Here is an 18,168-nt window from a genome sequence, read left to right as displayed (position 1 = left end):
CCCGGTTCTAATCCCAGCACCGCCACTTGTCTACTGTGTGGTCTTGGGCAAGTAACTGAACTTCTCTGTGCCTCAGTTACCTCATCTGTAAAACGGGGATTAAGATTTTTGGCCCCATGTAGAAAAAAGACTGTGCCCAACCTGATTAGCTTGTATCTCCCTGAGTGCTTAACATATACCATTTTTAAAAAAAGCAGTAATTCGATTGCCCCTAAAAAGGCAAGCATATTTTAAGTATGTGAGAATTTATGCCCACACAGGATCACCGCAAATCATCTGAAAAAAAATTATACATTTTCTTAACACTTTTGTTTGAAATGCTAGAAATGCAGGGCTGTCAGTTCCTGATAGTAACTTCTCAATCATAGTTGAATAAGGAGACCCCTAGGAAAATTGTTAAAAATAGATGTGGCAGGAAATATTCCCCAGCTATTTTAGACTCCATCTCTTCACACCTTATCAAAGCACTTGCTCCCTCCCTTCTTCCCTCCTTGGCCAGCATCTTCAACTGTTCACTCTCCAGTAGCTTCTTCCTGACTGCCTTCAAACGTGCTCATGTCTCCTCTATCATTCAAAGAAACCCTCCCTTTACCTCATTACTCCCTCCAGTTATTGTCCCATCTCCTTCCTACCATTCCTCTCCAAACTCCTTGAGTGAGTTGTCTACACCCACTGTCTCAACTCCCTCTTCTTCAATTCTCTTCTTGACCCCTTCCAAACTGGTTTCCATCCCCCTTCACTCCAGAGAAACCATCATCTCAAAGTTTGCAGATGATGTCCTTCTTGCCAAATCCAATGGCCTCTACTCCATTCTAATTCTCCGCAACCTCCCAGCTGCCTTCAAGACTGTCGACTACCCCCTTATCCAATCTTGGCTTCACTGACACAGTCCTCTCCTGGTTCTTCTCCTATCTCTATCTCCTATCTCCTATAAGGAGTTCTGTTTTGGACATGTAAAGTTTGAGATGTCAGTGGGACATCCAAGTAGAGATGTCTTGAAGGAAGAAAGAAATATGAGACTGCAGCATGAGAGAGAAAGAAGGGATGGAGATGGAGATTTGGGAATCATCTCCATAGAGGTAGTAGTTGAAACCAGGGGAGCGAATGAGTCTCCAAGGGAGTGGATGTAGATGGAGAATGGAAGGGGATCCAGAACTGAGCTCTGAGCGACTCCCGCAGTTAGAGGATTGGAGGTAGAGTAGGATCCTGTGAAAGAGATGGAAAATGATCAACCAAAGAGATAGTTGGAGAAGCAAGAGAAGACAGTGTCAGTAAAGCTGAGGTTGGATAATATTTCCAGGAGAAGGAGGTGGTCCACAGTCTCAAAGGCAGCTGAAAAATTGAGGCGGTTTAGGATGGGGTAGAGTCCATTGGATTTGGCAAAAGGAGATCATTTGTCACCTTTGAGAGGGCAGTTTCTATGGAGAGAAGGGGATGAAAGCCAGATTAGAGGGGGTCAAGGAGAAAATTGGAGGAGAGTATTGAGAAAGCAGGTGTATGAAATTTGCTTAAGGATTTTGGAGAAGAATGGTAGAGGGATATGAGGTGATAGCCGGAGAGAGCTGTGGGGTCAAGTGAGGATTTTTTTTAGGATAGGGGAGACATGAGCCTGTTTAAAAGCAGTGAAGAAGTCATTGGAGAGCAAACAGTTGAAGATGGTGGTCAGGGAGGGAAGAAGGGAGGGGCAAGTACATTGATAAGGTGCCAAGGGAGGGGTCAGGTGCACAGGTGAAGGGGGTGCGTTTTGAAAGAAGTCAGGAGATCTCCTCTTGAGATACTGCTGGGAGAGATGGGAGAGTTGAAGAAGGGGCAGCAGGAAGAGGGACTTGGAAAGCAGCAGGGAAAATTTTAGGAAGATCACACCTGATGGATTCAATTTTCTCAAAAAAGTACTTGGCTAAGGGTAAGGGGAAATAAATAAGGGAGGTTGGGGGATAGGAGGTTAGATAAGAGAGTTAACTGGAACAACTGGCAAGGGCAATGGGATTGGGAGTCAATAAGGGTGCAGAAATAATTTTTCCGGGCAGAAGAGATGACAGAGTTAAAGCAGATAAGGATGAACTTCTAGTAGATAAGGTTGGCTTGATATCTAGATTTCCACCAGCAGCACGCTGGGACTCATGCACAGGAGCAAAGGAAGAGGTCTGTGGAGATGATCGATAGCTGTGGGTTAATGCTATGAGACTGATGAAGGTATAGAGGAGCTAGTGAGTTGAGTTCAATAGAGAGGCTCATGTTGAAGGTGTCAAATTGGTCATCAAGGGAATGTAACTTGAGAATGGAGGCTAAAGGGAACATAGCTTGGGTGTGGAGGCTAAATGGGACATGATGATTTGAGAAAATTGGATGGGGTCAAAAGGTAGGTCTTATCCCATCATTCTAGGCAGCACCATCATCCTTTCTGTCTCACTAGTTCGTAACCTTGGCATTATCTTTGACTCATCTCTCTCATGCAACCCACATCTTCAATCTATCATTAAGTACTGTAAGTTCACAACAGCACTAAAATCCTTCCTTTCCCCTCCATCCAACTGCTACCACATTAATCCAAGCATCTATCCTATCCCACCTTGATTATTGTATCAGCCTCCTTGCTGACCTCCCTCCCTGCTGTCTCTTCCAACTCCAATCCTTACTTCGCTCTGCTGCCAGGATCATTTTTCTACAAAACATTCAGTCCGTGTTTCCCCAGTCCTCAAGAACCTCCAGTGGTTGGCAATCCAACTTTGCTCCAAATAGAAACTCCTTAACATCAGCTTTAAAGCCGTCAATTACTTTCCCCCTCCTACCCTCGTCTCGCTACTCTCCTACTACAACCAGCCCACACATTTTGCTCCTATTATCCCAACCTACTCACTGTACTTCGATCTCAATCTCACCAGCAACCTCTCAACCATGTCCTGCCCCTGGCCTGGAACATCCTCCCTCTTCATATCCTACAGACAATTACTCTCCCCACCTTCAAAGCATTACTGAAGGTACATCTCCTTCAAGAGGCCTTCCCCAACTAAGCACTCATTTCCTTTTCCCCTCCGCTCCCTTCTGCATCGCTCTGATTTGCTATCTTTAGTCATCCCTAAACCTAGTCCCACAGCACTTATTTATTTATATTAATGTCTGTCTCCCCCCCTCTAGAATGTAAGCTTTTTGTGGTCAGCGAATTTGTCTACCAACTCTGTTATATTGTTATATTTTTTATTTTATATAATAATAATAATTCTGGTATTGGTTAATCACTTACTATGTTCCAGGCACTGTTCTAAGTACTGGGGATAGATACTAGACATTCAGTTAGATGCTGACCTTGTCCTCACAGGGCTCAGAGTCTTAATTTCCATTTTACAGATGAGGGAACTGAGTCACAGAGAAGTTAAGTGACTTTCCCAAGATCACACAGCAGACAAGTCTCAGAGCCAGGATTAGAACCCAGGTCCTTCTGACTCCCATGTCCAAGCTCTAACCAAACAATACAGTATACTACATGCAGTAAGCACTCATTAAATGCAATTGATTGATTGATTGATTGATTGATTTAGATTAATGAGACACTAAGCTCAACCTTCAGCAAGTATCACTGGGAGAGGTGAGAAAGGTATTTCAGTATAGCACAGTACAGTATTCGACTTAATTCTGCTGGCCAGCCCAGCACAAGTCCACCTTCCTTCTCCTCTGATACCTTTTTGCCTCAGTGCACTCTCTCTGAGCTTCACTGTGAGGGCTGCCCTTTAGTTGACTCTTTAAAGAGAAGCCAGTTGAGGGTAGTGCCCTCAGGAATAGAATCACCACACTGGGGAAGGGAGAGAGGGGGCAATGTGAGAATTGGGAAGCAGAATACCATAATTCAGGGACCTGCAGGAAAGGCAATGTGGCCTGGGTACATGGGGCAGCACTCATATGTCACACAAGGGGAGGGGCCAGGACTAGATTGACGTAGTTCATCTGGAAAGAAGTAAGGATATAGTTAAAGAGCAGCATGGCCTAGTGAAAAGAGCATGGGCCTAGAAGTTAGAGGACTTGGTTCTAATCCCAGCTCTGCCATTTGCCTGCTCTGTGACCTTGGGCTCATTCAATTGTTCATTCATTCAGTAGTATTTATAAAGTGCTTACCATGTGCAGGGTGCTGTACTCAGCACTTGGGAAAGTACAGTACAACAATAAACAGATACATTCCCTGACCACAATGAGCTTACATCTAGAGGGGGAGATAGACAATATAAATAAATAAATTACATAATCACGTTATGTACATAGGTGCTGTGGCGTTGGGAGATGTGCCTTCAATAAGGCTTTGGAAAAATGTATTTATTAAGAGCTATGTTCCAGGCACTGTTCTAATCTCTGGAGTAGATACAAACTAATCAGTTTAGACACAGCCCTTGTCCCACATGGGCACACAGTCTTAATCCCCATTTTAGAGATGAGGAAACTGAGACACAGAGAAGTTAAATGACTTACTCCAGATCACACAGCAGATAAGTGGTGGAGCTGGGATATAGAACTGACTCCCTGACTTCCTACTTTCCTCTTCCTCTTCCTCCTTCCCTTCTTCATCCACCTTCCCTTCCTCTTCCACCACAACTTCTTCCTCCTCTAACACCTCTTCCATCCCCTCCTCCTTCCCTTATCTACTTCCTCCTCCTACTTCCCTTCGCTATCCCTTCTTCTAGTATTTCCTCGTTCTTCTTCCCCCTCTTCTTCGACTTCCTTCTTTTTCCTCCTCCATCATTCTTTCTTTTTCTCTTCCTCTTCTTCTTCCTCTTCCTCCTCTTTCTCCTCCACCTCATCTTCTTCCTCCTCTGTCACCTCATGCTTCCTCTTCCTCCCCTTTCCCTTTCCCCAGTTTCCATTTCTCATCTTTTCCATCTTTTTCCTCCTCTTTCCTTTCATCTTCCTTCTCCTTATCATCCATACTCTCCTTCTCTTCCTCTTCTTTTCTCTCCTAATAATCTTCCTCATCATCCTCCTTCTCCTGTTCCCAATTCCTCTCTAAAGTCCTAGGCCAGAGGGGCAGGACACACTTCTTTGGAGTCCATGGAGTTCTGAGATTCTGGCAGAACTTGGAACCATTTCCAGTTGCCATTCACGTGGGTGCCAAAATTTATCATGGACTGGAGATTAGAGGAAAGAATGAATCCAATAGAAGATTTGAGAAACTGGGAAATAGACAGTATTATGGACCAAGTGATGGGAAGGAAGAAAGAATTCTCATTTATTCAAGCTAAACTCAAGTCAGAGAGTTTTCAGATAGTCTTATGCAGAGTATTCCAAGTCTGAAGTGCTTCCTCAGGTCTCTCTCCCTTTGTTCAGTTTAGAATACAGTCATTCATTCAGCTGGGTTTTTGCTCTTGGAATCTAACCCAGAACTTCTGAAGAGTTCATGTTCTTTGATGGGGTGTCTGTTGGCATTAGCAGATCATAAACGACTGTAAAAGCATTTGCCAACTGATATGTGAAACATTTCTCTGTATCCAAAATATCTGCAAACACAATACAGGCTAACTGTGATGACACATTCCAACTAGAATTTTAATGTCAGTCCATCAGCTGAATTTATGCTTGAAGAGGACATGTTTTTCCAGAGTTAGTTTTTTGTTTTTTGATATGGTTAATTCAGTGAGCTGGTTTCTGGTTTAGGACTGGAATCTTTCTCAACTTGACTGCCCCCTCTGATGGCCTGATGCCTTTCTAGGTCCCCCATCTTCCCGGGTTCTATACTCTGGACTGGCACCAGATGCCACTGCTATTTCACTTCTACTATACTCTCTTTTACCCATTATTACTCTGTGCCAAACTCCACAGTGACTGTGCCTTGATATGACCAAACGCTAATTTCCACCCTAGCAAAGTTTGGTGTCCTGCCGTCTTTCACCCCCCCAAATCAAGGGGGATGTAGGTCAATTCAGACACTGACAATGAAGTGAAATGCCCATTCCTCCATTGATTGTGTTCTTTACACCCCAATTTGAATCTCTCGCTACCCTGGAACAAAACCAGTCTTTTAAAGCAGAATAGCTAAGTTGACTCACAGTTTCCAACTTTTGTTGCAGAATGCATTATTGATACTTATCAATGTCAATGGCAACTGCCTGTGAGCACCACTTCTAGCAGAAAGAGCACAGGCCTTGGAATCAGAGAAACATGGGCTCAAATCCCAGGTCTGCTACTTGCCTGCAGTGTGACTTTGGGCAAGTCACTTAACCTCTCTGTGCCTCAGTTTTTTTATCTGTAAAAATAGAGATGATACCTGTTCTCCCTTCCTCCTTGTGAGCTCCATGTGGAACAAAAACTGCATCTACCCCAGTATTCATTATAGTAGTTGGTACACATTAAGTCCTTAACAAATACTGCAATTATTACTACTATTATAATTACCAGAGCTCACAGTGACAAGGAATTTGGAATTCGGACAGTCATAAGTAATCAGATGAATCAGTGGAAACTAAGGTGGCCACAAATAGACAGAACATAATGCTGAGATAGGCAAGAGAGAGCAGACAGAATCAAGAAGGCCAGTATGCCAACTGGGGATACTGAGAGCAGGGTGTGACACCATTAGAGCATCAGAATTCAGATCAAACTGAAGGCCATTAGAGCAGTTGTTTTGTCCCCCTTCTCTATGGCTACAAAACCTAGAGTGTCATCATCATCATCATCATCATCATCATAATCATCAAGGCAGAGCAGTGTACTATAGAAGTGGGAAACTTCAGAGTTAAAAGACATGATCACTTCCGTTATCTACCAGAAATTTCACATCAAATTTCCAGATCAGCTTTACCAACATGAAATGGCAAGATAAGAGCATAGGCATGAGTACCTGGCCCACAGCTCCTCTTGTCAGTCAATCAATCAATCATTTTTATTGAGACTGTCTTAAAGCACACTTCGCCCCTCTAGTGCCAGCTTGCTCCCTGTGCCTTGATCTCATCTATCTGTCTAGTGACCACATTCTCATATCCTCCCTCTGTCCTGGAACTTCTTTCCCCTTGCATTTCCACCAGACCACCACCCTCCCCATCCTCAAAGCCTTATTAAAATCACATCTCCTCCAAGAGTCTTTCCCCACTTAAGCCCTCTTTTCCCCTACCTTCTACATTGCCTAAGCACTTGGCTCAGTACCCTTTAAGCACTTGATAGTCATCCCACCCTCAGCTCCACAGCATTATATACATATCCCTAATTTAATTATTTTTATTAATATCTCTCTCCCTTTCCAAATTGTAAGGTCCTTAATGGTCAGAGAATGTTTCTAACAACTCTGTTGTATTGTACAGGGCTCCGAACACAGAAAGCACAGAATAAATGCTATTATATACCTTTGACTAACTGAAGCAATGCCTACTTCAACAGAGCTTCACTGGGTAAAACATTTGAGGGAAAGGGATGACAGATGACATGATTTGGGGAACTGGTAGGGCGACTGTAAACAGGAATGGTAGAAGAAAGCTTTTAAAATAGTGAAGTACAATTGCAGGAGCAAATACATAGCCAAATACTGTTAAGAGAAACCGGAGCAAATAATAATAATAATGTTGGTATTTGTTAAGTGCTTACTATGTGCAGAGCACTGTTCTAAGTGCTGGGGTAGATTTACAGGGTAATCAGGTTGTCCCACATGAGGCTCACAGTCTTTATCCACTATCACTTGCAACTGTCAGGAATCATAGGGAGAGGAGGCTCTTTCAAAGCAGAGATTTCAGGAAGAATGTGATAGCAAGAAGGAGAATTGAAAATAACACTATGCACCTCAAAGAGCAAATGCATCTCAGCACAACAAAGGAAAATTTTTATGGATCATCTTGACCATAGTCCTGAAGGGGACTGTCAGTTACCCAGGGTACTGTCAGCTATATGCCAACACAATTTTTTTTTGAGAAACAACATGATGTAGTGGATAGATCATGGGCTGGGGAGCCAGAAGGTCATGGGTTCTAATCCTGGCTTCACCATTTGGCTGTGTGATCTTGAGCAAGTCATTTCACCTTTCTGTGCCTCAGTTACCTCATCTGTAAAATGGGCATTGAGGCTATGAGCCCCACAAGAGACAGGGACTGTGTCCAATCTGATTTGCTCATTTCTACCCCAGCACTTAGTACAGTGCCCAGCACATAGTAAATGCTCAACAAATACCATAATTATTATTATTATTAGTTGGGAATTTTTAGAGAATGATGTCTGTTACATCCTGGTGGTTACATACTTAACTTGTAGATTAATCTCATTGTCTATTCCCGGCCATCCCATCTTATCAACAACCTCAGAACTCATTCATTGGTTTATTTGTTTATTGTTTATTGATTCAATTATTCTCTTGAGTCTATTATTCTTTCAATCAATAGTATTTAAATTTTTGTCTCTTGTTTACCCCATTATACTGTAAATCTCTCGAGGGCAGAGAGATCATCTTTTACCTTTATGTATGGCCGTAAATTCCCAGTTCACTTCTCTGCACACCATAAGTGCTCAGGAGAGCATTCTGCATCTGTGGGAATTCAGTGTAGTGCTCTGCATTCAGTCAGTCTCAGTACAGCACTCTTCACAAAGTACTGTCCCCTATAAACATTAAATGCTTAATCTAGTACTTTGTTTACATTGAATGCTGTGTCCTGTACATAGTAGATGCTCCCTCAGTACTGTTGATACTGATACTACAGACCCAAAGTGATGTGTTTAGAATGATTAGAGAAGCAGCATGACTCAGTGGAAAGAGCACAGGCTTGGGAGTCAGAGGTCAGGGGTTCTATTCCTGGATCCACCACTTGTCAGCTGTGTGACTTTTGGACAAGTCACTTAACTTCTCTGGGCCTCAGTTACCTCTCTGTAAAATGGGAATTAAGACTGTGAGCCCCACGTGGGACAACCTGATTAACTTGTATCTACCCCAGCACTTAGAACAGTGCTCGGTACATAGTAAGTGCTTAACACATACCATTATTATTATTGTGTTATTTGTTAAACACTTATTATGAGTCAAACACTACTCTAAGTACAAGTTAATCATTTCAGATACAGTCCCTGCCCCACATGGGGCTTACAGTCTAAGAGGTAGAACAGAAGTTACAAATGGTGGTGGAAACCAATAGATATAAGGGGAAGGACTTAGTACAGTGCTCTGCACACAGTAAGTGCTCAATAAATGCGATTGAATGAAACTCATGTACTGCTAGAGATAGGTCTTGGGCATCCATACAGCAGGTGTTTTCAGCCTTTCCTCCACACATTCATACAGGATTGTAATTTACAGGAGTGATGGGAGAATTTCAAGGGGGAAATGGAGGATTCATTCATTCATTCGTATTTATTGAGCACTTATTGTGTGCAGAACACTGTTCTAAGCACTTGGGAAAATACAATACAGCAATAAAGACAGACAATCCCTGCCCACAACAAACTCACAGTCTGTGGGGGGAGACAGATATCAATACAAATAAACAGACTTCAATATAAATAAATTAAATTACAGATATATACATAGGTGCTGTGGGGCTGGGAGTTGGGGGAAGAGCATCATCATGGTCATGGGGGAAATAAAGGACCCCAAAGACCTTACCCAAACAGAATTTACAATTCTTTCTGACAAAAATGGTGGCCATGACACAGGTGGATTTCAACATAAAAACTTTGGGAGAGTAAGACTGTAAACTCGTTGATGAAATCATTCTTACTTGGTTGCTCTGGGATATGGAAAGGAGCAATCAAAAGGAAAGGCAGGGCTTTGTGGACTTTTCCCATATTTAGTAGGAACTCCCATGGAGAAGAATAGAAGTATTGGTAATGGCATTTATTGCGCACCCACTGGATCCAATATCCTGTACTAATTGCTTGAGGAAGAATAAATTGCAGAGAAAGACATTAAAAAATATTTATGAACAATAATCAAGTTAAATAATGAAAGTAGCTGAATATGCTTATATAAACAAAATCTGAAGATGGGTATAGATAAGGATGCAAGTACTAGGGTTGATACAGTTAGGGGTGGTGAGAATTAATAGGGGGAGGTGGTTGGCGCAGGTGAGATTTTAGAAGACAATTGCTGAGATCTGTCAGACTTTGAGTGTGCTGGGGGCAGTAGAGGAGAGTTGAGAGTGGCTTCTTTGCTCCTGTAAAGGCTCATTAATGGTGACAGACATATGCCCAGTGACAGGAGACTCATTCAGGACAAGTTCCTCCACCTAGGAAAAGCCCTATGGTTTGTAATGATGAGTTTTGTACAACTGGCTGCACCAGAGGTTATTGCTTTGTAGAACAATTGATCCCTTGCCAATTTGTTTGGCTGGTTTTCAGTACTCTGAATTCAGGATAATAGGTGCTCTTCTGGCATACATGATATGTTACTCTCCTTGGACTCTTATTGAATCCAATATGTGTTTGTTTTCAGTTTCCCTTATTGCCTACTGGCTTTGTTCTAACATTTTTCAAACCTAGCACTTTGGAGATAATATTTTTTCTTATAGAATACCCTGAAATTTTCCCAAGATTATATTTTTTAATAGAAAAAAAGAACCCATGGTGTCCAAAACCCTGTGCGCCCCTACACGAAGAGGCAGATGTGTTAACATTTATTGGAAATTAACAGCATGACAAGGGTTTTCAGAATATGATTTCCTGCCAGGTTAATTATGCTATGGATAGACAATCTGATCCAAGGCCAGGCAAACCATTTAACTTTCTAAGAACCTGTTTGTAGAGTCTGGTTCTCTTGGTTAAAAAATGTCTCTTCAGCTTTCATGAAATGTTGTTCCTATGAGAAAATTCCTCCTGCCATAAGACTACAAAATTCCTTTTACAATAAGTTATGTTAAACCCAGAGACATGTTTCTGCACTTTTCATGAACCTGCAAATCTGTTTCAAAATTGAACAGCCTGAATCATCTTCTTCAGATAATGTCAGAAGGAAAGATACTGTTACACCTGCCATAAGAATCGTGTAGTCTTCTTATTGGGTCTGCGCAGTTGCTAAGAGGAAAGCTAGCCCTTCTTGTTGGTTTTTGGCAAGACACTAGAACAATGAGATGGGAGGTCAAGCTTTGGCTTTACACTAATTACCATATGTTCCCTATTTTCTCCCTTCCTTTCTTAGACCTCAAACAAGCCAGTCTGATAAATGGTCTGGATCAATCGATTAATCAGTGGTATTTTTTGAGGGCTTACTATATGCATAGCCCTGTACTAAGCACTTGGGAGAGTATGCTACACAGATCCTTGATTTGCTGTGACACTCTAGAACACTCTGGGCCCTGGAACACAAATCTTTCTGTAGATCAGATGTTGATCTCTCTCCCTGATTTCACTTTCTTTGTTTTCCCCACCACCACTGTTGGCAGCTTGTAGCACATGACTTTGGTTCCAGATTGATTTCCACATAAGAAAGCTACCTGCTACCAATTTCTGGAGAACCTAGGCTCAGTGGGAATGAAAAAGAAACTCTTCACCATTGGCTTTAAGGCATCAATCAACCAACTATTAATTCTCGCTCTTCTCCCAGTACAACACAGCCCTCAGACATTTTTTCTCCATTATCTACCTAATCACTGTGCCTCACACTCATCTTTCTCACCATCAACTCCTAAGTTACAACCACTCTCCCGCCTGGAACTCGCTTCCCCTTCATAACAAACAGACCATCATTCTCTCCATCTTCAAAGCCCTACTAAAATTGTCTCTTCCTTCCCCAGTTCATCTCTTATCACCGCATCCTATTTTCCCTCCCTAATGCATCACCTGTGCATTTGAGTCCTAACCCTTTAAACACTTAAGCATTTACCCTCCATCCCTACAGTACTTATGTACTCTCTTGCTTCCTCCTACCTGTAATGTATTTTAATGTTGGTCTCCCTATTGGATTGTAAAGTCCTTGAGGATAGTGATCATGTCTACTAAATCTATTGTATACTCCAAAGTGCTTAGGACAGTGCTCAGCACACAGTAAGCATTCAATAAATCTCACTGATTGATGGACTGAGTGTGCCAATTCAATCAATGAGATTTATTGAATGGCTGGCGCATCAGCCAGAACCATGATACATGCTCAGAAGGTCAACTGTCTGGGCTGCTAGACCATGAGAAAGTCATTTGCAATTCATATGTCCTCCAAAAGGCCTGCCCTAATTAATTTCTAATCTCTTCCCCAACTGCCACATTAGCATTTTTGCAGAACTAAGCAACTGATAGCACATAGCTATTTTTCTTTACATTCTTTTGCTTCAGTATTTCAACATTTTAAGTGTTCAACTCTACAACACATCCTTTTTGACTTTACGAGACTAACCTTGAAATGAACAATTTTCCTTAGTTGGATTTAGTAGTGTATTGAATGGGAAAGTTGAGAAACAATGACGATTGAGGATAACACCAAGGTTTTGGAGGCAGGGGTGTTACCTACCGGGATGGGAAATTAGGGATAAATGGGCCTTGAGGAGAGACAGCAAGGGAGCTGGTGAGAAATGGAAAACATTTTTAAGAGTCAAGATGGGGATGTGTGGAATATTGTTTTTTCTGCTACTGAGACAGTACAGTAGTCAGGACGTCATAAGTACTCAGTAAATATTATTGATTGATTAGATTGGTTGGCTCAGAAAGGGCATTTCTTCAGTCACTTCCCCTCCCCATCCCCAACCAGCCCCTACCTATTTATGGATACAGGGTTGCAAGCAGGTCCCTTTTTGAGGTTGAAGCTTAACTCCTGGCCTTTTGCTGCCCCTTTCCTTAAATAACTTCACATACCACAGTTGTGGGAAACAGGTATTGGGGGTTGGGGTGTGGGGCAAGAGGCAGCAAAGCAGTGAAAATAGCCCCAGACTGGGAGTCAGGAAGAAGGTGAAGAAAGATTAGCTGGGGTGGAGTGGGTGTTCTCCAGGTGGAATCACCAGAAAGTCACCAGGTATATTTTATTTCCAGTGTTGTAAAAGTCAGTGTTCCTATCATGAGTGTATCTACATTACTCATCCTTAGTTTCCTTAGTTGGAAAAAAATCCAGGTTTTATACTGTGGTACAAGAACCAATCTCTTATTTATCCTGGTGTCCCTAATGAGTTAATTTTTTTTGTTGGTTTTTTTTTGTTATTTGTTAAGCACTTACTATGTGCCAGGCGCTGAACTAAGCACTGGGTTAGATACAAGCTAATCAGCTCATAGTCCATGTCCCACAAGGGGCTCACAGTCTTAATTCCCGTTTTACAAATGAGGTAACTGAGGGACAGAGAAGTCAAGTGACTGTCCAAGATCATGCAGCAGACAAGTGACTTAGTGGATAGAGCATGGGCCTGGTTGTCAGAAGGGCCTGGGTTCTAATCCCGAGTCCACCACTTGTCTGCTGTGTGACCTTGGGCAAGTCACTTAATTTCTCTGTGTCTCAGTTACCTCATATGTAAAATGGGGATTAAGAGACTGAGCCCCATGTGGGACAATGACTTTGTCCAATCTGATTCATTTGTATGTGCCCCAGTGCTTATAACAGTGATTGACACATAGTGAGCACTTAACAAGCACCATTATTACTATTACTATTATTATTAAGTGGTGGGGCTGAGATTAGAACCCAGATCCCTCTGACTCCCAGGCCCATGCACTTTCCACTTTGCCATGCTGTTTGTCTGGTTCCAACCTAAGATGCCATTTTCAGAAACTGACTGTGTTGTAAGTACAAGACTTAATAATAATAATAATAATAATAATAATAATAATAATAATATTGGTATTTATTGAGAACTTATTATGTGCCAAGCATTTTTCTAAGTGCTGGGGTAGATACAAGGTAATCAGGTTGTCCCACGTAGGGCTCACAGTCTTCATCCCCATTTTACAGATGAGGTAACTGAGTCACAGATAAGTTAAGTGACTTGCTCAAGGTCACACAACTGACAAGTGGCGGAGCTGGGATTGGAACCCATGACCTCTGACTCCCAAGCCCGGGCTCATTCCACTGAACCATGCTGCTTCTCACTTGCTTCTATCAGTTTTATTAATTAATTCCATGTAATTAATAAAGAGTGAACTTTATTCTTATAGGTGGAATTTTTATTTCAAGTTCAGGAGGAATATTTGGGAGTATAGGAACAAGAGGCAGGGTAAGGGTCTGAATGAAGAAAGTGGATTTGGGGGTTCTGCTCCACCACGTGCTCCTAACTTCCCTCTCGTAATGAGTTGAGCCCTCATTTTGTGCCTAGGATTGGGTTAAGCACTGGGGTAGATGAAAGACAATCTGATGAGATACGGTCCCTATCCCACAGTCTAATGGGGACAAAGAACAAGTAATGAATTCCCATTTTAAAGAAGAGGAAATGGAGGCAGAGGGAAGTTGTGACTTGCCCAGGGTCATTCAGCAGGCAAGTGGCAGTGCTGGGAATGGTCAGGCCAAGCTCTTTTTGCTGCTGGGCATCAGAATGCATGGAGCAGGTTGGGAGAAGGGAGCAAAAGCCAAGGATCTAGTCGTTGAGAGAGGGGGTAGGTGGTGTCAGCCCCATGGCAAAGGCAGCTTGACCTCCCCAGGTAGTCACATCACCTGCTTGTACCCTCTCCTGTATCCTGGGACATCGGGGAGACAGAGCCCATCCCCAAACCATGGCCACTCCTCAAGCTTGGTTCCTGGGCCCTGCCAACCAGTGTAATAAGCACAGTTTGGGTTGATAGTTTCTGCCTGGGTGGTTTCCTGCTCAATGGTGAGGGCAGAAATGTCTGTCTGACTAACAAGCTCATTAAAATATAGCCAATTAATAAGTTTTGAACAGATTGCCCAGTAAAAACGAATGATTTTGACCCATGACTTTTCACTAGGGCAAAAGGGGCACCAAGTGGTTTTCTCTGGGAGCTCTTAGACCCCTGGGGCTGCCACTGGTGCCACTGAGAATGGGCAGGAGCAAAAGATGCGGCTTTCAGGGGCGCCTCCACTTCACCACTGGAACCCAGGCCCACTGTAGACCAGAGATGGTGGAGGGGGAAGGACCAGCGTAATACAAAACTTGATAAGGACATGAAGGATTCTAGTTAAGGTAATGTAATAGTTATTATGGCACTTGTTCAAAGTCTACTGTGCACCAAGCTCTGCCCTAAACATGATATGATCCAATCAAACAAAGTCTCTGTCCCACATGGGGCTTATGTCTAAAGTGGAGGGAAAGAGATATTTATTCCACATTTTACAAAGTCAGTGTGACTTGCCCAAGATCACCAAGCAGTGAAGTGGCAAAGCTGGGATGAGAAGCCAGGTGTCCTGACGACTTGTGATCTTTCAATTCTGCCACAGTGCTTAACTGTCAAAGAGAACAATAGAAAGAAGAGGAGAGATGGGGCAAAGCAAGAGGAGAAAATGTTCAGGAGGAAAAAGACCTGGAAGGCAGTGAAAGGAAAATAATTTTTAAACTACATAGAGTGGGTACAGAGAAACTATGGAAAGAGAGAGAAGAGCAGAAAGGGATAATAAGTAGATAAATGAGGAGAGGCTATGTAATAAATTACAGATCTCTAGTTAATTTATATTAATGATTGCCTCCCCCTCTAGACTGTAAGCTTGTGTGAGGGAACATGTCTACCAATTCTGTAATATTGTACTCTCCCAAAATAAGAGTGACTTTAGGCCTGAGAGTCAGAAGGACCTGGGTTCTTCCACTTATGACACTTGTCTGCTGAGTGACCTTGGGCAAGTCACTTAACTTTTCTGTGCTTCAGTTACCTCATCTGGAAAGTAGGGATTAAGACTGTGAGTCCCACGTGGGACAGGAACTGTATCCAACTTGATTACCTCGTATCTACCCCACTGCTTAGAACAGTGCCTGGCACATAGTAAGAGTTTAACAATACCATTAAAAAAAAGAGGTACCATGAAGTACAGGACCAAGAAGGCAGAAGATGACAGGAATGAGGAAGGGACACAGACCACAGTAGAGTCTTTGGAACCTAAGGTGAGAGAGATGGAAAGATACAAGAAGAGAAAACTAGGAAAGGAGAGACACAGGGAAAGGGGACTGATAGGTAGTAAAGAGGTCCTAAATTATTCACCTGGCTATCTTGCACCTAAACAAAATCCTTCTCCAACTGGTTTGTTTTCACATAACGGAAAAGAGATATTGCCTTCCCCCTTGTCTCTAAATGAAACTCTAAATCAATTTGTTTAGCCTTGCACTCTAGGAAGATCGTGACTGATCCCCTGAGCAGTCATGCGCCAATGTGTAGAAGATCCCCAAATCAATACAATATCTGGATTGGAGTCTGATCTCCAGATTCTGCCTGGAGAGAAAGTACAGACCATGTCTACCCCCTTTCTTAACCATTCCATTCCAACTAGAAAGCAGCTCTTCAGTGAGGAAGAAACCTTCTGGCCAGTCCCCAAGGAAGGAAGGAAGTGGGAAGAGGTCTCAGAGAGATGTGGTTTCCCTCAGTGCCCAGGAGGGTGAATGGACAGAGCGAAGCCCTAGTGGGCTTCTCAGGGCTTACCGAGGCCAGTGACTGCAGGAGGCTTGGGGGGAACCTCCACATGGACAATGGTTGAGTCAAACCACGATGGCGCCTCAGGAACTGAAAGTGGTCCAGAATAAGAGGAGAGTGTGAGCAACAGTATCTCAGAACTGGAAGATCTAAGTTTTTTTTCTCCAATAAGGATACCTGGGAGGGATTGATCCCTGGGTGACCCAGCCAGTCACCCAGTGGAAAGAATTCCAACAGGTGAGCTGGCCAGTGGTCAGAGATACTTCCAAGCCTCAGCTGTGTCCTCCCTACTGTCAATCAATTAATGGCATTTACTGAGCACTTACTGTGTGCAGAGCATTGTTCTAATCAATTGATTGAATACAATACATTAGAGTTGGTAGACATGTTCCCCGATTACAAGATTAGTCTGCAATCTACAGTTTAGGAGCTACAGTCTATAGACTATCATCTATTATGCTTCCCAGGAGTCACTCAGTTACTCAACTGGTTCTGAGGTTGCAGAAGCTGAGATTCAGTGGCTCTCATTTTAGCCCCAGCTTTGCCACTGGCCTGCTAGGTGACCCTAAACAAATCACTTGGCCTTCCTGAGCTTCAGCTTCTTTGTAAAATGGGGATAAAATAGCTTCTCTTCTAAGACTGGGAGCCTGGTGTGGAATGGGGCCTGAGTTTAGGCTGATAATCCTGTACTTAGCCTAGTAGTTGGGCTGGCAAAAATATGTCATAATTATTATTGCAATCAGATACACGGCATAAGCAAAATAATTTCCTTAGTATTTTAAATTGGAACTGCACAGTTTGAGCTGCAGTTGAATGATAACAAATAAATGCAACAGTAATTGCCTCAAGCCATCATGTCTTCCTTTGGAATTGCTGGAAAGTCCCAATCAGCAGTCACACTGGACAGGGTTTAGAGATGACATTTTCCAACTGCCCTCTAAGCCAGTCATTCAAGTGACCACTCTGAGTGACATCTCTACCATCTAGGAGAGAGACATATTAAAAGGTCTTGGGGAAATGTTCAAAAGAACACCATTATGGAAAGGTTTGAGTTAAAACTGCCTAAAGAAGCACTGCTGTTTCTGATAATCAATCTGTTTTTCTACAGCCACACTTCACAGGACACATTTATAAAGGACAACTTGCTTTATTGGTCTGCATTCTATTCATTTCTCTTTAAAGAAAATAATGATTGTGAAAATTATATTTTCTTAATATTCTAAAGTTGCTCTAGAGAGCAGTCTGGCTTAATGGAAATAGAGCGGGAGAGGAAGACAGGTGTATTGGGTTCCAGTCCTGGCTCCAACGCTTGCCTGCTGGGTGATCTTGGGCTAGCCCCCTAGCTGTTTTGTGCCTCGCTTTCCCCTTCTGTAAGATGGGGATTAAATTCTTATTTTTTCTCCTCCTGAGACTGTGAGCCCTGTGTGGGACAGGGGCTGTCTGATCTGATTGTATTGTAATCTTCCTCAGCACTAAGCACATAGTAAATACCCAAATGATAATTATTATGATTAGAGCTGAGACATTTGCAGGTCAGATTCACTTTTTATCTAGCAATTTTTTGGTCATTTATATCTTTAAAAGTTGAACTTCTATCTATTTTTCAGCTTCGTTGACTGTAATTTAGGAAAAATCATTTAAGATGGTAAGTGTATGCTTTCATTCCAAAGGATGCCTTCATTCAGATAAGCATCTCCTTTATTATGGTATTTGGTATATGCCAGGCACTGTAATAAACACTGGGGTAGA

The sequence above is a fragment of the Ornithorhynchus anatinus genome, chromosome 7, assembly GCF_004115215.2.
Source record: "Ornithorhynchus anatinus isolate Pmale09 chromosome 7, mOrnAna1.pri.v4, whole genome shotgun sequence".
NCBI classification, from domain to species: domain Eukaryota; kingdom Metazoa; phylum Chordata; class Mammalia; order Monotremata; family Ornithorhynchidae; genus Ornithorhynchus; species Ornithorhynchus anatinus.
This window is presented reverse-complemented; position numbering follows the sequence as displayed.